Source organism: Lissotriton vulgaris, chromosome 1_2 (assembly GCF_964263255.1).
Source record: "Lissotriton vulgaris chromosome 1_2, aLisVul1.2, whole genome shotgun sequence".
In the NCBI taxonomy this organism is placed as follows: domain Eukaryota; kingdom Metazoa; phylum Chordata; class Amphibia; order Caudata; family Salamandridae; genus Lissotriton; species Lissotriton vulgaris.
In genome coordinates, this window is record NC_141686.1 from 296,849,323 (window position 1) to 296,872,470 (window position 23,148).

At 50.8% G+C, this 23,148-nt stretch overlaps 1 protein-coding gene across 2 annotated transcripts in view; it reads right to left on the minus strand.

The window, feature by feature from the left end:
- TCIRG1 (T cell immune regulator 1, ATPase H+ transporting V0 subunit a3) overlaps window positions 1–22,621 on the minus strand; it is a 151,071-nt gene extending 128,450 nt beyond the window's left edge. The window contains exon 1 of one of the 2 annotated variants that reach the window (XM_086953278.1): window positions 22,303–22,621. The gene's annotated coding sequence lies outside the window, so the exon portion shown is untranslated. The remainder of the gene's footprint in view (window positions 1–22,302) is intronic. The other variant, XM_086953279.1, reaches the window with a different exon arrangement.
- Window positions 22,622–23,148: the final 527 nt, after the last annotated feature.

Here is a 23,148-nt window from a genome sequence, read left to right on the forward strand (position 1 = left end):
TCAGTGCCAGTTTTCCACCCACGCCTTCTCTGATGCAACCTCTCTCCCATCGCATCTTGTTCCTACAGTAGTGCCTGGAGTTCCGTTTTTGGGCGCTCTCCTCTTTACTCTCTGCCGCTGGCCTTCATTGCATCTACTTTTGGTTTTGAGCCTTAGTTTGAATTCGAAGACTCCCAGGTATGTTCCTGTTGTTCTAGCTCAGCCTCCCATCATGCCCGGGTTTTTACTCGTCTCTCTGCTGTTGAGGGGTCATACACCTTTCACTTTCCCAAATGAAACCGTAAAGAAGCATTGGCAAAGCCAATAGGTAATGCTTTAATAAGTCAACGCATGCCAGTACAGACATTCACAAGTGCCTTTAATATGTGTTGTTTGCATAGATGTATTTTATCACATTAGAGCCCGTCGTGTTTGCTTTGCAACTGTTGGGAAAAAGTAGCAAAAAACCAAATTGTTATTTGTATACAATGTACACAAGAGCCACATAATGTGAGTCTGATGACCGAGTGTCCCTTTCAGATGCAAAATAGCCCCTGGTGCACTGTAAGGGAAGCACTTCTAGAAGGCGGACTGTTACACTGAACAGCTACGTGGATGTTTGCGGTAAAGTGCACGAATATTACACAACACAGCGCTGCGAGATGAAACTGTTAAATTCATAAAAGAAATCAAGATTACATGGGGACAAACACTCCCCTAAGTGGAGCCAACGTCCACCTTATGTAGATTTTAAGAAACAATATGTTGTTAGACAACTGTGCTGTTATTGCAGATTAATGCCATGAAACTTGCTTGCCTTTTCTAACATTTCAGGAGGAGGCTCAGCTGTGTTGAGGGAGGTCTCGAGAAGTGAGGGGTACTCTCTGGTGTTGTGAGGGAGGTCTCAAGAAGTGAGGAAGAGGCTCTGCTGTGTTGAGGGGGTCTCAAGAAGTGAAGAGGAGACTCTGCTCTGTTGAGGGAGGTCTCAAGAAGTGAGGAGGAGGCTCTGCTGTGTACAGGGAGGTCGCAAGAAGTGAGGAGGAGGCTCTGCTGTGTTGAGGGAGGAGGCTCTGCTGTGTTGAGGGAGGTCTCAAGACGTGAGGAGGAGGCTCTGCTGTGTTGAGGGAGGTCTCAAGAAGAGAGGAGGAGGCTCTGGTGTTTTGAAGGAGGTCTCGAGAAGTGAGGAGGAGGCTCTGCTGTGTTGAGGGAGGTCTCAAGAAGTGGAGGAGGAGGCTCTGATGTGCTGAGGGAGGTCTCGAGAAGTGAGGAGGAGGCTCTGCGGTGTTGAGGGAGGTCTCGAGAAGTGAGGGGTACGCTCTTGTGTGTTGAGGGAGGTCTCAAGAAGCGAGGAGGAGGCTCTGCTGTGTTGAGGGAGGTCTCAAGAAGTGAGGAGGAGGCTCTGCTGTACTGAGGGAGGTCTCGAGAAGTGAGGAGGAGGCTCTGCTGCGTTGAGGGAGGTCTCAAGAAGTGAGGAGGAGGCTCTGATGTGCAGAGGGAGGTCTCAAGAAGTGAGGAGGAGGCTCTGCTGTGTTGAGGGAGGTCTCAAGAAGTGAGGAGGAGGCTCGGCTGAGTTGAGGGAGGTCTCAAGAAGTGAGGAGGAGGCTCGGCTGAGTTGAGGGAGGTCTCAAGAAGTGAGGAGGAGGCTCTGCTGTGTTGAGGGAGGTCTCAAGAAGAGAGGAGGAGGCTCTGGTGTTTTGAAGGAGGTCTCGAGAAGTGAGGAGGAGGCTCTGCTGTGTTGAGGGAGGTCTCAAGAAGTGAGGAGGAGGCTCTGATGTGCTGAGGGAGGTCTCGAGAAGTGAGGAGGAGGCTCTGCGGTGTTGAGGGAGGTCTCGAGAAGTGAGGGGTACGCTCTTGTGTGTTGAGGGAGGTCTCAAGAAGCGAGGAGGAGGCTCTGCTGTGTTGAGGGAGGTCTCAAGAAGTGAGGAGGAGGCTCTGCTGTGTTGAGGGAGGTCTCAAGAAGAGAGGAGGAGGCTCTGCTGTGTTGAGGGAGGTCTCAAGAAGTGAGGAGGAGGCTCTGATGTGTTGAGGGAGGTCTCAAGAAGAGAGGAGGAGGCTCTGCTGTGTTGAGGGAGGTCTCGAGAAGTGAGGAGGAGGCTCTGCTGTGTTGAGGGAGGTCTCAAGAAGTGAGGAAGAGGCTCTGTCTGTTGAGGGAGGTCTCAAGACGTGAGGAGGAGGCTCTGCTGTGTTGAGGGAGGTCTCAAGAAGTGAGGAGGAGGCTCTGCTATGTTGAGGGAGGTCTCAAGACGTGAGGAGGAGGCTCGGCTGAGTTGAGGGAGGTCTCAAGACGTGAGGAGGAGGCTCGGCTGAGTTGAGGGAGGTCTCAAGAAGTGAGGAGGAGACTCTGATGTGTTGAGGGAGGTCTCAAGACGTGAGGAGGAGGCTCGGCTGAGTTGAGGGAGGTCTCAAGACGTGAGGAGGAGGCTCTGCTGTGTTGAGGGGGTCTCAAGACGTGAGGAGGAGGCTCTGCTGTGTTGAGGGGGTCTCAAGACGTGAGGAGGAGGCTCTGCTGTGTTGAGGGAGGTCTCAAGAAGAGAGGAGGAGGAGGCTCTGCTGAGTTGAGGGAGGTCTCAAGAAGTGAGGAGGAGACTCTGATGTGTTGAGGGAGGTCGCTCCATGTCTTGTGTGGATGTAGGTGAATGAACAATGTTCGAGCATAAGCAATCTTCTCAGTTGGCTTTTGCTGCCTCCGACCTGAATTCCTCAATCAATCAGTTGATTTACGTAGCGCAGCCAATCACCCATGAGGGTATCAAGGCGCTTCGCTTACGTTACCCGGCACAGTATCTTCTGTCTCTAAAGGGTGCGGTCTTCATTTAATATTTGCAACAGTGCATCAGTGCCTCTCACAAACCAGAACATGGGTTTTGGCGATATTTATGTCTAAGTCAATCTCGTCCATAAACTTAAGGGAGGGGTCCCCTAAACCCCGAAACCGTCCGAGGGGGCAAATACCGCATCATCTGCGTGCAGCAGGGGTGGGGCAAAGAAAGGTTGAACGCGGGGCCGGTCCTGGTTGGTTGCCAGGAAATCGTTCAACCCATTTATATATAATAAAAATAAAAGAGGCGCTAGGTCACAACTCTGCCACCACCTCGAGGTGTTTGGGTACTTCCCCCATCCTGACCGGACCTAACCGAGGCCGCCATGTCCGCGTGGAGAGCCCGGGCACTCCCGGATCAGCCGACGTGCTCCAGCGCGTGGACCCTTGACCCGATCAAAGGCCTGCTAAGGTCCATGGACGCCGAATAGATGGAGCCTTTCTTTGCCCAATCAGCAGGTTACGATTCAGACACTGCGCCAGTGTCTAACCCCCCCCCCCCCCCATATGTGTGCAGCCGCATGGGGTACTGAAGGTGCCCGAGAAAAGGGGAATAGTGCCGTCTGAATGAAAGTGCAGCCTCCGGGGCGCCGAGAGTGCCTGAGGCGGGGGAATAAGCGCTGTTTGAGTCCTACTCTCTGGTGAGGCACGCCAGCGCCAGCCACCAGGAACTAAGCAGTGTGCTCGCCCTATAAGCAGCGTTGGTGGTGGTGGTGGTGGTGGTGGTGGTGGTGGTGCGGGGAGAGGGGGTTTGCGCAGGAAGGGTACGGATGCATTTTTGTCTGGTGACTAACAGGCTGTTGTGTGGGAGGGAAGTCGCCTCTTGAGCAGGTGCGGGCAGGCTTTGATCATTAAAACCAGAAATAAGATGGAGTGCGCTGCGGTATGGGCGGGTCAAGGGGGGGGGGGGGGGATACAGAGTTTTTAGAGTTATTCACAGGTTAACAGCATAAGTGGGGCTTAACTCGCTGCTCGTGGAAGGGGGAAAAAAAAGATTGCTTCAAGGGTACAGTTGATCAAATAAAACTAGTATTTTATTGGGGAGGGGCGAAGGGGGCATTTTGATAGTCAGTAAAATAAGGCATTTGCTGGGTTTGGTATCTGGAGTCTGTATGGCTTTGGCCACGGGCACGGGAGTAGCCAGAAAATCAAAATGCCCCCCACTTTGAACCAAGGCTATTTTGACACCAAGCAAGCAAAGCAAGTCACCGAAACCCTCCCCAAAAGAGCTGGCTTGTCTCTTCTTTTATCAATCAATGCAACCTTTTATCCTTCCATCCACCCGCGGATATCCACGGTTTCACCTTTACATTCTGCCATCCATTCAATCTTTCATCCATCAGTCAATCAGTCACCCTTCCGTCTGTCTGTCCATCCAACCGTTCACCAATCCATATGAAAACCTATCCATCATCTTCAAACCTATCCACCCATCATTTCACTGGGTCACCCATGCTTTCACACCCCCTTCCGTCCATCCTTTCAATCATCCATCCATCCTTGTACTCAATCCATACTTTCACTCCATCCAACCTCCCTCCCTTTACTCATCCGTCTATTCTTTCTCTCATCTCCTATCCTAGCATCAATCCATTCAACCTTCCATCAACCCACTGATATGCACCATTTCACCTTTGGAATCAGTCAGCCAGTCACTCAGGCACCATTCTGTCAGTCCGTCCATCCTTCCGTCTACCAATCATTATCCCAACCTAACCATTCATCGTCAAACCTATAAATTAAACATATATGAATCCACCTTTTCACTCAGTCACCCATCCTTTCACTTATCTATCCCCTTTATCAATCCATGCATCCATCCTTGTGCTCATCAATCCACGCTTTCACTCATCCATCCACTCCCTCATTATCGATCCTTTCACTCATCCATCGTCCACCCCTTACTTCAGCCATACGTCTACCCTACTTTTCACTCATCCACCCATCCTTTTGCTCATCCATTTACTATCCATCCTTTCCCTCATCCATCCACTCATCCACCCATCCTTTTGCTCATCCACCCATCCTTTCATCCTTTCCCTCATCATCCATCCACCTGCAGCTGCTAAAGCGGGGGTTTGGACGCCCCCGGTCCAGGGTGTGAGATTGTGACGCGCACTGTCTCATTAAAGCATCTTTTTCACAGTCCAGCCTCATTGGTATGCGGCGTCTCACATGAAGTGCCGGATGGGGTGAATAAGTGCTGTTGGAAGGAGTCGGGCCCACACACCATCACAGGTGGTGGTAGCAGGGGCGTAGAGCAGGCCTGTGGGAGAGGTTAAAGTGCTGTCTGAATGAATGTGCAGTCCCATACAGGGTGGTGAAAGTGCCTGAGGGAGAGGTTCATGTGCTGTCTGAATAAATATACAACCCCACACAAGGTGCTGAAAGTGCCTGAGGGAGAGGTTCATGTGCTGTCTGAATAAATATACAATCCCACACAAGGTGCTGAAAGTGCCTGTGGGGGAAGTACAAGTAGTGTCTGAGTGAATGTACAGCCTCACACAAGGTGCTGAAGGTGCCTGAGGGGGGGGGGGGGGGGGGGGGAGTACAAGTAGTGTCTGAATGAATGTACAGCCCCACACAAGGTGCTGAAAGTGCCTGAGGGGGGAGTACAAGTAGTGTCTGAGTGAATGTACAGCCCCACACAAGGTGCTGGAAGTGCCTGTGGGGGGGGGGAGTACAAGTAGTGTCTGAGTGAATGTACAGCCCCACACAAGGTGCTGGAAGTGCCTGAGGGGGGGTACAAGTGCTGTCTGGATGTGCAGTCCCACAGGGTGCCTAAGGAGGAGGTACAAGTGATGTATGAATTAATGTGCAGTCTCACAAAAAGGTGCTGGAAGTGCCTGAGGGAGAGGGATAAGTGCTGCCTGAATGTGCAGCCCGACCCGGTGAGGAAAGTGCCCGCGGGAGAAGTCCAAGTGCTATCTGAATGAACGTGCAGCTGGTGGGGGTGGTGTGCACGCCCCAATAGTCGAAGTTCATGTGCTGCAGAGCCGAGATGTACTTGCACAGCTGTATGTGGGCCCAGCACTGCAACAGCAGGGGGTGCTTAACTGCGGGGTTGAGGTGCACCGGCGGCGCTGTGCGCTGAGCCGCGGGGAGTGCTGTGCACGGAGCCGCAGCGGGGAGTGCTGTGCACGGAGCCGCAGCGGGGAGTGCTGTGCATGGAGCCGAAGGCATCAGATGAAGAAACCTCCATGCACTGTAATTCGCCGACAAGTCCCGGGCGCGCCCGTCGAAGCGCTGGACACTGCTGTGCTCGCACTGTCGGCTGGAACGGGGAAATAGTGTGTGTACAACAAACACTGCTGAATTAACAGGAAGCAATCCTACTTAATCAAATAAAAGGGTGCAAATGTGTTATTCTGCGCTTCCCAGTCATCTTCATGTTGTAAAACCGGATTTCAGTTCTGGTTTCCCCGTCTTCACCCAACAGGACCCCGAAGGCAGCGCTGTCCCAACAAAAGGCCTCGAGGGGGATTGATTATTTCAAAGCATCACTGAATGCAGCGCGTCACTCAAGACGCCATACCATAGAAGAAACCTAAAGTGTTCAGGTTTGGACGGAGGACCCTCGATAGAAGGGTCACGTGACCTCTCACTGACCCAAAGAGCACCCTTTGAAATGTACAGGGGAGGCCTGGTCACCCCCTCAGCTTCCGGGAATGAAGCAATACACAGATCTTTTCGGGGTCTCTAGTCTAGTCTAAGGACTCCCCCCTGCAGGCCTGGGCCTCCCAAAATGGAACCAAGGGCTCGCCGTGTTTAGGACCTTCCACAGACACACCCAGTGCGCGCACACACGCACACCCCCCCCCCTTATGTGCTGTACCACACTTAGGCACACTTACACCCAGTGCATGTACACAGCACACACGGACTGCACAGCACTGTACCCTTTATGTGCTGTACCACTCGCAAAACACACAAGATGATGGACGGAATGTTGCACAAGGCAAAACATTCACCTCCAGTCACAGATCTGGGTTTAATCCATCGTTCTTTAGCTCACTCCGCTACCCCAGTTCAGACATGGCCATATACAAATCAGCCTGGACCCTGTGCCTCATGGGAACAGTCCAGACCGAACTGCCAAGTCTTCCCTGGACCGGAATCAAGCATCCTAGGACCGGTTTCTGGCTATCAGCCGTCTTCAGCCAGGCTAGCTTGAATCCAGTGGCTTTGTGAGCACGGGACCCACGTCTGGACATACCCTTCCCACATAGAGTGAACAGCAAAAAACACAAGATGATGGACGGAATGTTGCACAATGGCAAAACATTCACCCCCAGTCACAGATCTGGGTTTAATCCATCGTTATTTTGCTCACCAAGCCACCCAAGTTCAGACATAGCCATATGCAAATCAGTCTTGACCCTGTGCCTCATGGGAACAGTCCAGCCCGAACTGCCAAGCCATGTCTTCCCTGGACCGGAATCAAGCATCCTAGGACCGGTTTCTGGCTATCAGCCGTCTTCAGCCAGGATAGGCTCACTTGGCCACTGGATTCAAGATAGCCTGGCTGATGAGGATTATGAATCCGAAACCGGTCCCAGGATGCTTGTTTACGGTCCAGGGAAGACATGACTAGGCAGTTCGGGCTGGACTGTTCCCATGAGGCACAGGGTCAGACTGATTTGCATATGGCCATGTCTGAACTGGGGTGGCTGAGTGAGCTAAAGAATGGTGCTGGATTAAACCCAGATCAGTTGACTGGGGGTGAGTGTGATTTGCTCAAACGCTCCGTCCGTCATCCCCTTTTGTATCGCTTTGTTCGTACCACTTGTAGGCACACTTACACCCAGCACTTCCATTTAACTTGCAACAACTGCCCATCACAGTATCCTTTATATATTGTGCCACTCATTGTCACACATGCACCCAGCACAGATGCACCACCTCTGCACTGCCAGCACTTCACACAAATCTGACATAGGCCAAGGGTGGCGTAAGCGCACAGCAGCAGAACTTTAAAAGTGAGTGAGCCTGTCTGTAGACCTCACTGCAGTGACGCAGATTACAACAGACCTGTCCACTCCGACTGATCACTACAGGGCACGCTGCAACCACCGCGCTCCTGCGCCTGAACTCTGGTTAGGGGCAGGCGCCGTCCACCACTATGAGCACCCCTCCTGGTCCAACAAGACCGCAGTCTGAGACCGGCCTATGCCATGGCGCACACGCATGATCCGTCTTCACCTATGACAACAAAAATCAGCATCAGGGATATAGACATACATACAGGTGGGCACTCAGGCAGGGGTCACGGCCATCACCACTGTCCCAAAAGGCTGTTCACAAGAACCTCCGTGATGAAAGGTGAACCTGCACAAGTACTGTAAAACGTTCAGGACATAAATCTTTCGCTTATCTATCTAAATAATATTTAAGGATATTTTTAATGCTCTAGACGAAAGCCTCTCTGACAATCAATCACCTGGGACAATAAAACCATCCGGGTACAACTGTGACCTCGCACCACACGAGTACTGCAATTACCAATCACAAGTTCAGTTGACTTTCACAAAGTGCCTGCCTCGGCTCCGCATTTCATGCTGGGAGTGCAGTCTGTATGTAGCATCTCATCCACCTGCACGTCCTGTGCCAGGGGTGGGCTTGGCCCGTCCACCCCCGGGGAACGAGAAAGGAATTTTGGAGCAGAGGGAGCGGAGGGGGCAGTATCAACAGGCCCTGACCGGCCGAGGGCAGCGTGAGAGGTGTGTCTGGAGCAGTGCTTTAAATGGAAAAAAATAAGTGCAGGTACTCACCAAATTGAGGTGTGGACTAGGGGGCGGGGCTATAGGCAGTGCAAAGGGATCTGGCCAGGGGCACACATTTAATGTCATTGAGATTTAATTGGTGTGCAGATGTGCATAATGATACAAAAGCATTTGTGGTATATTTTGATTATTCCATTTCCCTTACACGTACAAAAGGGTACATTTATCATTAAAGTATGCTTCTCATGGTGCAACACGTAGATCACATGTGACTTGCACAAGATATTTTTCTTAACATTTTTTGGAAAGGTTTAACTATGGTTAACCCTTTTCTTTCATTGTCACTTAGCAGACATCGCCGAGCCCCTCCTATGCGGCAGAGCTTTGCCTCAGAGCTCCTTACCTGCTGTAAAGTTTGATTCCCTCTTTCTGGAGTCGGGCAAGCTGCTGAAAGCTTGAGCTAGGATGCCTGGGTCTAGCTCTGTTCCAGGCTCTCTTGCACTCTCAAGCCAAAAATAAACTGAACTGTGATAGTGCATGTGCCTGCTAACCAAACTCTGATCTCATGTGCAGAGAATAAAGACAAAATAGTGACCTCAATTGCAATACAGGAGAGAAAGAAATATGAAGCCATCTAGAGGATGAATTTCACGATAGCAGAAATTCTGGTATCAATCCCAGCTTCCGCACTTGACCAAATTGTGTGACAGCAGACAAATATTTGATCTCACCAAGCCTCCATTTTCTTTGTTAGCACACACAATAGTATATTCAAAGCACAAGTTCCAGATGTGTGCGGTGCAATCAAATGTTGTGTTAGATTTAATACACTATAATGTTGCTTAATTCATGAAATGAAAATAGGCCATATACAATATACACCTGAATAGTGACCTGTTTCCTAGATCACTAAAGACATTATCCTCATGGTGGGAGCAAAAACTCCTCTCAATGCTGTAATATAAGCTTATGCACCAAGGCGAAATGCTTTCACGTGAAACAAATACACTTTTATTTCAATGGTAATGTTTTCAGGGATCGACTTATGTATGAGCTTTTAAGGCCAAGCCAGACTTCCTATTTCGGCTCTGACTAGGCTCGCCTTGTTAATTTGTTGGTTCACCCACCTCTACCCTTCCCAGAGCCCCTCCATTAACCCAAACAGCCTGTAAAAAAACAAGATACAATCGTGTTGAGACACTGCTGAGAAAGTAGATCTGCACTGAAGAGAGAGTGGCCTTGCACTAGCTACAAGCGCTCTCTTTCACACGAGCTTCATGGGTAGAATGTGGTAGTACAGGGCTTGTCGGGTTTCAAACTATATACCTGCAGTGCTGGACACTGCAGACAACACTCACTCATGCAAGAACACATACAGGGACATTTGTGCACTCACCCAGGGCATTTAGTACCTGTGTTTTAGAAGCACTTACATTATTTATTTATTTTTGCACTTTTATATAGCACAAACTCAACCCAAAGGTATCAGAGCGCTTTACATGAGCACTGCTTGCATTACAGACAGACAAATTCAGTTTTAGGCACAGGGAGATTAAGTGATTTTTCAGAATCACAGGATGCTTGAGTCTCCCGCCAAGACTTAAACCTGGTTCCTCTGCTTCTAAGTTGGCCGCTCTAGCCATTAAGCCACACTCTCTCTCTGTTGCTTTTTCAGTTCCACTGTCCTTCTCTATGTTGCTTCCATTCTCCTTCACGCCTGCTTGCTTTAAAAGAAAAAAACGTTTGCATTTTTATTTTATTTTTAGTTACCAATCCAACTCGGATCAGTAACTAAAAAGAAAAAAGAAAGACTGCATAATTTTGTAGGCGAGCATATGCTGTGGCGGGCACTTCTACAAAATCATACAAGGTGCCCCATTAAAGTTTTTTTTTTAAAACTTTAGCCACTTTGCGCCACATCTGGGATGCTGCACTATGTGGCAAAAAAACTTTGCCAAAGCCAATAGGTCACTACAGTGGGGCCTATTTGGTTTGCTAATGCTAGTTGCTACTTTTTTCTAACATTGGCAAAGCACATAAGACAAACTTTAATGTCATAAGCAGCATGTAAGTGTGCAATGCATGTAAGTGTCCAATGCGTGTAAGTGTCCAATGCGTGTAAGTGTGCAATGCGTGTAAGTGTGCAATGCGTTTAAGTGTCCAATGCGTGTAAGTGTCCAATGCATGTAAGTGTCCAATGCATGTAAGTGTGCAATGCATGTAAGTGTGCAATGCATGTAAATAGCATTTGTGACTGTCTGTGTTTATAAGCCTGGGTACATTGAAGCCAGATCTGCAGATGTGGCCAAAGCTGGCTTATATACGGTGCTCCCATATCTGTTAAGTGAGCCCCTGTCCTGGGGGCGACTTTTAGACAGCCCTGATTCTGCAGCCAACAGCACAAAAACAATGTCACCCCATTCCAGCTCATTCCCCAGTGCCGCGCGCTTCACCTTCCAATGGGAGGAGCTTTGAAAAGGTCAATGTAGACACAAATAAAAGTCAATTGGGTGGCGACCCCCAGGAGATGAATACAGAAGGCATCCCGTGCAAAGCTCTCATAGCAAAGAGCAGCCACATCTTCCCATAGCTTGGAGGGCGAAGCTGCAGTGCATGATGGGATGACTAACACTACACCTCACCAAGGGAGCAGCGCACCTCAAAATCCAGGGAAGTAACTCCTCTTGAAGGCAAGTTGGTTTGGGTAGGGTGTCAGCGCGGACCGGAAATTAGCTCAAAATAGAGCTAATGTGCCTTAGAAATCAAGTTCATTACCTAGGGCAGATTCCCAAACTTTTTCATCTCACCCTCGAACAGCTGGGCAGGAAAACCAACGCACAAACCCTAGAGACGGTCCCTCCCAAGTGTGCCTTACACTTTCCGCGTCACCCCCAAACTGCAAAGGGTTTCACCAGTGCCTGATTAATGGGGCTTAAGTAACTAACCTGGTTGGAGCACTGGGTTTCGTATTTCTGAAACGTATTAAGAGACAACCATTCAATTTGAGAACTAACAAGCAGCATTTAAGGGAAACTTTTCTTTAAAAAGTCATATTTCTGAAACCCCGAATGGCCTCAAACAATCTTTAAAATGCTGCCAGACCTGCGCGGCAGGCACTACGGTTCCTTGGAGGGGAACCCCCAGCAGACATGGTACGTCACAGTGAGTGGAGCTACATTATACAGCAAGCAGGCGGCCTTGCACTTATCACAGGCATTACCCTATGCGGCCTCAATGTCATGACCTGGAGGGACACGAGCTAGCTTTGAGAACCATGAAACCAAATCACTGAAGATGATCAAATGCTACAGAGGAGATCGAGGGAAGCCCTGAGCGGGCGAAACCTTCTTACCACACGCTGTCTCAGCAGTCGCGCCACAACAGCCCTCAAATAGCTACTGTGCTATGTCTCCACAGAGCCGGCGTGGACTCGGTGTCTGTAATCACAGTGTGACTCGGGCCCTCCCACACTTCCTGTCAGCTCGAAATGAATGCCACGGCCCGCGCGCCGCCGCTCAATTAGCGCATTATAAGGAGAGATTCGCACTCAGAGTGCTTCAGGAAAACGGACCCACTCACTGTCCGCCTTGAGGCGCTTATTTTTGTGAATGCCAATTTCACGGAGCTTGGTTTACGGCCCCATGAGTACCGGTACTCTCTTTGGGCAAAGAGAAGTTCCGGAACTCAAGCGCCAGAAATTTAGAAGTGCCGGTACTCAGTACCGGTGAGTACCGGCCCATTTAAAGTACTGGTCTGGAGGGCAAGCAGGGCTGGGGCCGCCGGGACAGGACAGGGCAAGCCCCTCGCAAATTCTGCACCGCTACCCGAGGGGCAAAGGTCACTGCTCCATTGGTAAACAGAGACCACTGAAAGCGCTCTCGCGCTGGGACGGTGCGCTGTCTCTCGTTCCGTGACAGTGACAACTCCTCTGGGTGGACTCTGTGCTGTCTCTCGTCTTATGACACCCCGCTGGGGTGGACTCTGTGCGGTCTCTCGTTCTGTGACACACCCTCGGGGTGGACTCTGTGCGGTCTCTCGTTCTGTGACACACCCTCGGGGTGGACTCTGTGCTGTCTCTCGTCCTGTGACAGTGACAACCCCTCTGGGTGGACTCTGTGCTGTCTCTCGTTCTGTGACACCCCCTCGGGTGGACTCTGTGCTGTCTCTCGTTCTGTGACAGTGACAAGCCCTCGGGGTGGACTCTGTGCTGTCTCTCGTTCTGTGACACACCCTCGGGGTGGACTCTGTGCTGTCTCTCGTTCTGTGACACACCCTCGGGGTGGACTCTGTGCTGTCTCTCGTCCTGTGACAGTGACAACCCCTCTGGGTGGACTCTGTGCTGTCTCTCGTTCTGTGACACCCCCTCGGGTGGACTCTGTGCTGTCTCTCGTTCTGTGACAGTGACAAGCCCTCGGGGTGGACTCTGTGCGGTCTCTCGTTCTGTGACACACCCTCGGGGTGGACTCTGTGCGGTCTCTCGTCCTGTGACAGTGACAACCCCTCTGGGTGGACTCTGTGCTGTCTCTCGTTCTGTGACAGTGACAAGCCCTCGGGGTGGACTCTGTGCTGTCTCTCGTTCTGTTACAGTGACAAGCCCTCGGGGTGGACTCTGTGCTGTCTCTCGTTCTGTGACAGTGACAACCCCTCGGGTGGACTCTGTGCTGTCTCTCGTTCTGTGACAGTGACAACCCCTCGGGGTGGACTCTGTGCTGTCTCTCGTTCTGTGACACCCCCTCGGGTGGACTCTGTGCTGTCTCTCGTTCTGTGACAGTGACACCCCCTCGGGTGGACTCTGTGCTGTCTCTCGTCCTGTGACACCCCCTCGGATGGACTCTGTACTGTCTCTCGTTCTGTGACACACCCTCGGGGTGGACTCTGTGCTGTCTCTCGTTCTGTGACACACCCTCGGGGTGGACTCTGTGCTGTCTCTCGTCCTGTGACAGTGACAACCCCTCTGGGTGGACTCTGTGCTGTCTCTCGTTCTGTGACACCCCCTCGGGTGGACTCTGTGCTGTCTCTCGTTCTGTGACAGTGACAAGCCCTCGGGGTGGACTCTGTGCGGTCTCTCGTTCTGTGACACACCCTCGGGGTGGACTCTGTGCGGTCTCTCGTCCTGTGACAGTGACAACCCCTCTGGGTGGACTCTGTGCTGTCTCTCGTTCTGTGACAGTGACAAGCCCTCGGGGTGGACTCTGTGCTGTCTCTCGTTCTGTTACAGTGACAAGCCCTCGGGGTGGACTCTGTGCTGTCTCTCGTTCTGTGACAGTGACAACCCCTCGGGTGGACTCTGTGCTGTCTCTCGTTCTGTGACAGTGACAACCCCTCGGGGTGGACTCTGTGCTGTCTCTCGTTCTGTGACACCCCCTCGGGTGGACTCTGTGCTGTCTCTCGTTCTGTGACAGTGACACCCCCTCGGGTGGACTCTGTGCTGTCTCTCGTCCTGTGACACCCCCTCGGATGGACTCTGTGCTGTCTCTCGTTCTGTGACACCCCCTCGGGTGGACTCTGTACTGTCTCTCGTCCTGTGACACCCCCTCGGTGGACTCTGTGCTGTCTCTCGTCCTGTGACACCCCCTTGGGTGGACTCTGTGCTGTCTCTCGTCCTGTGACACCCCCTCGGGTGGACTCTGTGCTGTCTCTCGTTCTGTGACAGTGACAACCCCTCTGGGTGGGCTGTGTGTTTCTGATTCTATGACACCCCTCTGGGTGGGCTGTGTGTTTCTGATTCTACGACACCCCTCTGGGTGGGCTGTGTGTTGTTTCTGATTCTATGACACCCCTCTGGGTGGGCTGTGTGCTGTTTCTGATTCTACGACACCCCTCTGGGTGGGCTGTGCTGTCTCTGATTCTACGACACCCCTCTGGGTGGGCTGTGTGTTGTTTCTGATTCTATGACACCCCTCTGGGTGGGCTGTGTGTTGTTTCGGATTCTACGACACCCCTCTGGGTGGGCTGTGTGTTGTTTCTGATTCTACGACACCCCTCTGGGTGGGCTGTGTGTTGTTTCTGATTCTATGACACCCCTCGGGATGGGCTGTGTGTGTGTTTCTGATTCTACGACACCCCTCTGGGTGGGCTGTGTGTTGTTTCTGATTCTATGACACCCCTCTGGGTGGGCTGTGTGTTGTCTCTGATTCTACGACACCCCTCTGGGTGGGCTGTGTGTTGTTTCTGATTCTATGACACCCCTCTGGGTGGGCTGTGTGTTGTTTCTGATTCTACGACACCCCTCTGGGTGGGCTGTGTGTTGTCTCTGATTCTACGACACCCCTCTGGGTGGGCTGAGTGTTGTTTCTGACTCTACGACACCCCTCTGGGTGGGCTGTGTGTTGTTTCTGATTCTACGACACCCCTCTGGGTGAACTCTGTGCTGTCTCTGATTCTACGACACCCCTCTGGGTGGGCGGTGTGTTGTTTCTGATTTTACAACACCCCTCTGGGTGGGCTGTGTGTTGTTTCTGATTCTATGACACCCCTCTGGGTGGGCTGTGTGTTTCTGATTCTACGACACCCCTCTGGGTGGGCTGTGTGTTGTTTCTGATTCTACGACATCCCTCTGGGTGGGCTGTGTGTTGTTTCTGATTCTACGACATCCCTCTGGGTGGGCTGTGTGTTGTTTCTGATTCTACGACACCCCTCTGGGTGGGCTGTGTGTTGTTTCTGATTCTACGACATCCCTCTGGGTGGGCTGTGTGTTGTTTCTGATTCTACGACATCCCTCTGGGTGGGCTGTGTGTTGTTTCTGATTCTATGACACCCCTCTGGGTGGGCTGTGTGTTTCTGATTCTACGACACCCCTCTGGGTGGGCTGTGTGTTTCTGATTCTACGACACCCCTCTGGGTGGGCTGTGTGTTGTTTCTGATTCTACGACATCCCTCTGGGTGGGCTGTGCGCTGTTTCTGATTCTACGACACCCCTCTGGTTGGGCTGTGTGTTGTTTCTGATTCTACGACACCCCTCTGGGTGGGCTGTGTGTTGTTTCGGATTCTGTGCCACCCTCTGGGTGGGCTGTGTCTGATTCTGTGCCACTCCCCTGGGTGGGCTGTGTTCTGGGTCTGCTGTGCCACCCCTCTGGTGGGACTACATGCAGTCCTCAGACCGATCTCTAACCTCCCATTCTTTGCAAAAACACTGGAGAAATGCGTTCTCCACCAACTCAACAAACACATTGATGAGTTCAACCTCCTCGACACCTTTCAATCAGGATTCAGGAAAGGCTGTAGCACAGAAACAGCTATGCTCAACGTCTGACGACATTCACAAGGCTTTAGATGAAGGTGATGCCTGCCTACTCATCCTTATTGACCCATCTGCGGCATTCGACACAGTAAATCATCCAGCTCTTCTGGAGACCTTGTCGAAGCGCTCCGGCATCAATGGCACAGTACTAAAATTGTTCACCTCTTTCTTTCAACACCGCTCGCAACAAAGTAAAATCAACTTCCGTCTCTCGAAGCCAACAAAAGTCATACTTGGGGTCCCGCAAGGATCGATCCTCTCCCCGTCCCTCTTAAGTCTCTTCATGGAGCCCCTCACAATTATCTAGAAAAAAGCTGGAGTGAATTACCACCTTCACGCTTCACGCTCCAGCGACATCCAACACCTCAATGCCATTCTAACGGAGATCCAAACTTGGTTCTATGTTAACCACTTAAAGCTCAACCCAGATAAAACTGAACTAATCCTATTGTTTCCAAAAAGCAACCATCGTCCAATCCAAGAGTGGCTCAAGAATCTGGTGGCCCAAAACTGCCCCCTCATCCTATCCGACTCACTTAAGTCTATAGGCATCACCCTTGACAATAACTTATCAATGGAGGCCCACAACAACAAGCATTGGAAATGCAATAGGTCTCGCAGTAGTAAAGTTTGAGCTATAGGTGTTATTTATGTGTTGTTTTTTCTAAATAGCTAAATTAATAGCTTTCTTCTTTACAAAGCCAATAGTTATAATTTTTGTAAATGTGACACGTCTAGCATTTGTAAAGCAACATGTTTTGTATTAACGGGACTTATATGTGACTTATATGTATTGATATAAAAAAAATCAATGGCTTAAAAATTTTTTTTAATAATTAATACGTAAATAAAATGGATTTTATTTTATAATGCCAATAGCTTAAAGTTTATTAAATATATTTAGTGAAGATGCTGTGGTTGCGCTGAGTGAGGGTGAGGGTGAGGGGTTGAGGGTGAGTGAGGGTGAGTGAGGGTGAGTGAGGGTGAGTGAGGGTGAGTGAGGGTGAGTGAGGGTGAGTGAGGGTGAGTGAGGGTGAGTGAGGGTGAGTGAGGGGGTGAGTGAGGGGGTGAGTGAGGGGGTGAGTGAGGGGGTGAGTGAGGGTGGGTGAGGGTGAGGGTGAGTGAGGGTGAGGGGTTGAGGGTGACTGAGGGTGAGGGTGACTGAGGGTGAGGGTGAGGGGTTGAGGGTGAGGGTGAGGGGTTGAGGGTGGGTGAGGGTGAGGGTGAGTGAGGGTGAGGGTGAGGGTGAGTGAGGGTGAGTGAGGGTGAGTGAGGGTGAGTGAGGGTGAGTGAGGGTGAGTGAGGGTGAGGGGTTGAGGGTGAGGGGTTGAGGGTGAGGGGTTGAGGGTGAGGGAGTTTAGCGGAGAAGCAGGACGTACTGTTTATTGTAAGCTGCGGAGTGCTAACATTTTACCCCCACCTGCAAGTGCTAGCTCCAAATTAATTTTGAGGAAAGACGCTGCGTCATTTCAACTTTTTTTAAATTAGGAATCCCGACAGAACACATTGACATCGGTGCTGATGATGTAATTAACTGCACGAAGTGTCTGAGCCAAACAGGCTTTTATGTAAGCAAAAGGTAATGAAAAAAAACTCTTACTTAGAGAGTTTTCGCAGTAGGAGACAGAGATTATGGGGGCGGGTTAGACTGCATCTTCTGGTTGCGTGTACTCTTTGCTGCAACAGTACAAAGACAACAGGGACACTTCAAGATAAGGGGCAACAACAGCCAGCAGGCCACTGTGCGTGCTATCACCAAGTAGTAGAATTGGCTGAAGGTGGGCCTGTCTGCTTCTCTGCCTGGATAGGAGCCAGGGGGAGGCGGAGCACAATAACCTGCATGAAGGCCACTGTTCAAAGTATACTTCGAGGCACTGAAAAGCATCCCCGCAGTCAGGAGCGGATCCTGTACCAGAGACACCTAGAAGGAGCATGGGAGCATCGGACCTCAATGTATGTGGCAATATACATCTGCATGGCCGAACCGCAGAGAGCTTCTTGCTCAGACTGCCCAGCGACGGGGAAGCTCTGTTATCTGAAAATACCGGAATGAGATACTCTGGCGAGCACTGAGAGCTGACGACACCCATAGCTTCCACAGTTGTGTGTACAGTTATCTCTTGAAGGAAACTATGGAGAGTTTCAAAGCTTTACATCGCGGAATAAAAGGGAGAAGTTAGTAAACAGAGTAACTGTGTCCCTAGGAATGGACTATGATGGCAAGTAATCCAGCCTGGCGGTATCTTGCAGGACTGTCTGCAACAGACAGACTCGTGTTCGCAGTTACATTTCTCTTCTGCAGAGACATCTTGCAGTCGAGGCGAGGGTCTGGTAACCGCAATCTGCTGTGAGCGAAGGTCTCCAGCACAGCTCTAACCTGGATAAAACATCTTGTGATCCGTTTGGAAGCAACAGGAATTTCCTAAAGCAAGCTCGAACAGGAGAGTAGGCTATGACGGAATATACTGGAAGCACAAATGGGCAGAGGAACACGAGCTACACGAGTCGAGATAGTGCCGAAAATCAAAAGATGTACCAGATTACTGCAAAAACAAGTATGAAAAGAAGAATATTGAGAAAAGGAGAGGGGAGGACGGAGAGATGGGAAAAGAACGGAGAAAGAGGGATAGAGAGGAGGCGGCGAGGTAGCGAGACTTGGAAGTGTAGTTAGGACACTAATGGGGGTGGGGCAGTGGGGAGATTAAGTGACAGCAGCCTGGCGGCAGTGAAAGAAGTGTAATTAGGGGGAGGAGAAGTGAGGCCGGGTGTGCTGGAGAAGCAAGACAGAGGGAAGAGAGAGAAGGGGAGGGGGCAGGGGAGGGGGCGGAGCGGGGAGAGGGAACAGACGGAGGGAAGGCAGATAAGGGGAGGGGGGAGGAGAAATGCGACACGGCGGGCAGGGGAGGGGGCGGAGCGGGGAGGTGTGAAAGCAGCAGGGGCCTGGAGTGGCTGAGGGAACTGATGTGCACGCGCTTTTAAGCTCAATGCGCATGCGCATTGAGCTTAAAAGTCACAGACACTGCAAGGAATCGCCACGATTCCTTGCAAGTTGGACAAAGAGTGGATAAGCCCCCATAGTCTCGCTTGCTCGATGCGCATCGACAGGCGAGACCTAAAAACTCTGCAAAAAGTGCTCTTATCTCTCTAAAACACCTCAAGAAATTGAAACCTTTTCTTCCTCATGATGACCTCAAGACAGTAGTCCAATTCATGGTTCTCTCTAAAATCGATTACGAGAACGCTATCCATACAGGGACTCCAAAAGCTCACACAATAACGATTGTTTTCTGGCAACGCTCCCAGGATATGGAACGCTCTCCTGGGAGTCCTCAGATGCAACCCCTCCTTCTCCTGTTTCAAAAGGGACCTGAACCTCCATCTCCTTAACAAATACTTTCCTGACCAACGTCAACTAACCTAGACTTCAATATCCGAGAGGACTCCTCTCTCTCTTGACATTCAAGGATAGTTGTTGACCGGACTGTGTTAACCACCTTTTTCTTTTTATTGTTCTCTCCCCCTCCGATGCACTGTTTACTTATTTTTCATGCTGTATTTTTTTTATCTGCTGGTTTGCTTCCTTACTGCCTGCCTACTATGTAATGGAATTTCCTTCTGTTTTTTTTTACAGTGAGTATGTAAAGCGCTCTGATACCTACGGGTCAAGCCAGCGCTATATAAAACATTTAAAATAAAATAAAATAAATAATAAGTCTGTTCCGAGGGGTCGCCCCAGATGCCTCCCTAATCTGTTCGCTGGTCACCGTGCCCCTCACTCTCTCGTGCGCCCCTGTACCCAGGAGAGACAGCCCTGCTGTCTGATCCATGTACATACTATAGTTAGGGTGACCAGAATTTTAAAGCTAAAAACTGGGACAATAAACGAAAATAGAAGGACTACAATTTCACTTAAAGCGAGCGGACAGAATGAAGCGCTCCTCAGCAGAAAATTACAGAACAGTCGGTTAGAATATACATAAAATGCATTTTTTAAACCCAGCAGCTTGTCTGTTAATTCAATTGCTTTCTTGAAATTTCTGATAACGATCCCTACTTTGTAAAACATCAAAAAGCCCCTCCCACCGTTTTCAGTCGACCCTCTGTAAAAAAACCAGGATAGGAGCTACATTTCCTGAAATCTGCAGGGACAGCTGGTGACAAACCGGGACCGTCTTAGGGTGACCAACCGTCTAAATTTCACGGACAGTCCGTAATTTCAGGCGTCTGTCCGTTGTCCGTGAAGGATTCTTTAACGGACGCCATTTGTCTGTAATTTTAAGCGGGCACCGGTCGCACCACCCTTAAGCCGGCGCAGCTTCCACCCACCTCCCTTCTTGACTCCGATGCAGTACCAAAGCTCAGATACCCAGCAGCATTGGAGAGGCACAGCAGGGTGGCAACCCTCACACCTCCAGCCCTTGATGTGCTGTTAAGAGGTGCCTGAGAGGGAGGGGCTGCAGCTTCAGGAGCAGGGGCATCTATTCCGATGCAAACAGCCCTGAATGCCTCATGTCTCTGCAATTTAGAGGGGCCTCACATTCCCTTTCTGCCCAGAGCCCCAAACATCATAGAACCGGCCGAGGCAGCATGTGGTTCTCTTCACAGAGCTTAATTACTGTCACTAAATTGTAAACAAACCTCGATTCTTCAAACATGCAGTCTATATTGTAATAAAATAAAGAAATGGCACAATCGAACCCACACCGATTAACAAAGTATGGAGGACAATCAGTTCTCTTGGAGTATCTCCTTTAAATACTGTACATCACAGTGGGGGGGGGGGGGCGGGGGGGGGGGAGGCAAAACTAACATTTTGGAAAGAGAGCCTGTCTTCTCCTTGTCTTGTCCAGGAGGGGGTGAGGAGCCCCACCCCACCCTGGAAGAGACCAAGATGATACAAGAATACTGCATGCCCACCCTGGTGGATCCTGTTTCCCCTCCTGTGATGGCTCCTGCTACCCCAGTAATGGCTCCTGTCCCCCCTGTGGTGGCTCCTGTCCCCCCCTGTGGTGGCTCCTGTCCCCCCCTGTGGTGGCTCCTTTCCCAGTCCTGGAACGGCCCCTGCAGCGAGGGTGAAGTTCTTGATGGGCCTCTTCTCAAAAAGGCTCAGCTCAAAATTAATATGAAAAGGTGGGCGAGTGAGTAAGCCAAAGGATGGGTGGATGGCTGGATGAATTAGTGAACGGGTGAATGGATGAATGAAAGATTGAATAGATGGATAGAGAGGATGGATGGAGTGAGTGGAAGGATGGAAGAGTGAAAAGGTAAATAGTTGGATGTATGAGTGGAAGGGTAGCTGGATGGGTAAAAGGGTGGATGGATGAGTGAAAGGATGGATGATGAAAAGGTGGATGATGAGTGAGTGGGAGGATGGATGGATGAGTGAAATGATGGATGGATTGATGAATTGTTAAGTGCAAGGGTGAATGGATGGACGGATGAGTGAAAGGGTGGATGTAAGGATGGATGAGTGAGTGTAAGGGAGGGTAGATGGACAAAAGGATGAATAGATGAGTGAAGGAGTGAAAGGATAAATGGCTGAGAGAAAGGATGGATGAGTGACAGGGTCAATGGATGGATTCATGAGTGGATGAGTAGATGGATGGAAGGAAGGATTGCTAAGTGAAAGGGTCGATGGAGTGAGAAAGGGAGAATGGATGGATGACTGAAAGGGTGGAAGGATGAGTGACTGGGTGGATGGATGCGTATGTGAAAGGATGGGTAAATGGGTAAATGGCTGGATGGATGAGTGAGTGAATGGATGGGTAGAAGAGTGGATGGATGAGTGTACGGGTGGATAGGGTGAAAAGGAGGATGGATGGGTGAAAGGATGAATGAAGGGATGGAGGAGAGAAATGATAGATGGAAGGATACATGATGGATAGGTTTGCAAATAGTTGAATATGTTTGGATATGGCTGGGCTAACTTCTATACTAATGCACGACCTTTGATGTGTCTGTAAAACGTATCCGATTGTCCTGAAGTTTTGTCCTCCTGTTCTGAATTTGTGTCCTGAATTTTGACCCTTTGTCCTGAATTTTTACACTCACCTTCCTGAATTTGCACCAATGCCAGTTGGTCACCCTAGATCGTCTGGGCAAAGCCGGGACGCCTGGTCACCCCAACTATAGCGCTGTTTGTCTCTTTAACTGATTAAGTTGAGCGATAGCTCCGCTATCTACTAATCGTCCTCTCAGGCGCGGTGCGACGGTACTGTCACCGGCTCACTCGCTTCACTTTTCAGTGCGGTTTCTCGCCGGTGCTGTGCAGAGGGAGCGATAGCTCTGCTGTCTGTTCACCACTCTCACGTCCCTCTCTCTGCACACATTGAGGGATAGCTCTGCTCCGTGGGAATCTCACCAGTGAGCGATAGCTCTGCTGTCTGATTCCCAGCCCAGTGCAGCCTCTCTATGGCGCTGTGCACAAGCGGCAGCGCCGGAGTGCTGTCCCCTCGCCCCATCCCCACGAGGCGCTAGTGTTTACAGAATGCGATAGCGCTTCATTGGCTGGCCACCACCCTTGGCGCTTTCTCTCTGCTCACCTGGTGTTCTGCGGCTCTGGAGCCTGGGGTAGTGCGGGCCGGGTGGTTCCCAGAGGGTGCAGCCCCCTGCTCTCCGGGTGCAGCCTCCTCGGTTTCTGTTTGTGTCAGCTCGTAAGTTCTTGCTTTATTTGCCTCTTTCACTTCCTGTCTCCTGGCCTCGGCATTTCCTCACTTGCTCCAGAGCATCACGTGAGCGTGAGGCAGTGGGAGGTGGAGGGCGCTGGAGAGAAGGGCGGGGGAGGTGGAGGGAACGAGGAGGAGGCGAGCCCGGGCTCCGCGGATCTCAGGTGTCCCATCTCAGGTGCATTTTCACTTGCCCTGGCCTGTGTGGGGGTTTGCACCTTTGCATTCTGGGGCTTGCAGTTTTCCTTTTCTCCCAGTATTCATACAGGCCTAAAAGGAGGCATTTGTTTGAGATTGAGACAAGGCAGTGTCTCCTGCCTGCACCCTGCACGGGGCAGCTTGAAACCTCTCACGTCACTCCTCTGGCAGACTGGCACTACTACTGCACAGTGGGCTCACGTGACGCCACCTAACTTCAAGCGGCTCCCCTCAGTGTGACACGGAGTGGGTGCCTGCTTAACCAACAGCACTCTTGTAGTTTTATATTTTAAGGGGCGACAAAGGACCAATGAATAGGGGGACATGCAGATTTTGATGTAGTAAACCCCAAAATCCTCATGCTGTTCCCCATCTCATGGGCAAAATGTGTAATAGGAGCTATTTGTTACACCCAATTAATTCCAAAAACTTGAGGGTTGGGTTTTAGCGACTGGTCCACTCCTTGTGTTCCTGATTCTCATTATCTAGCAGTGTGAGTAGGTTACCAAGTCTCCAAAGAGTCAA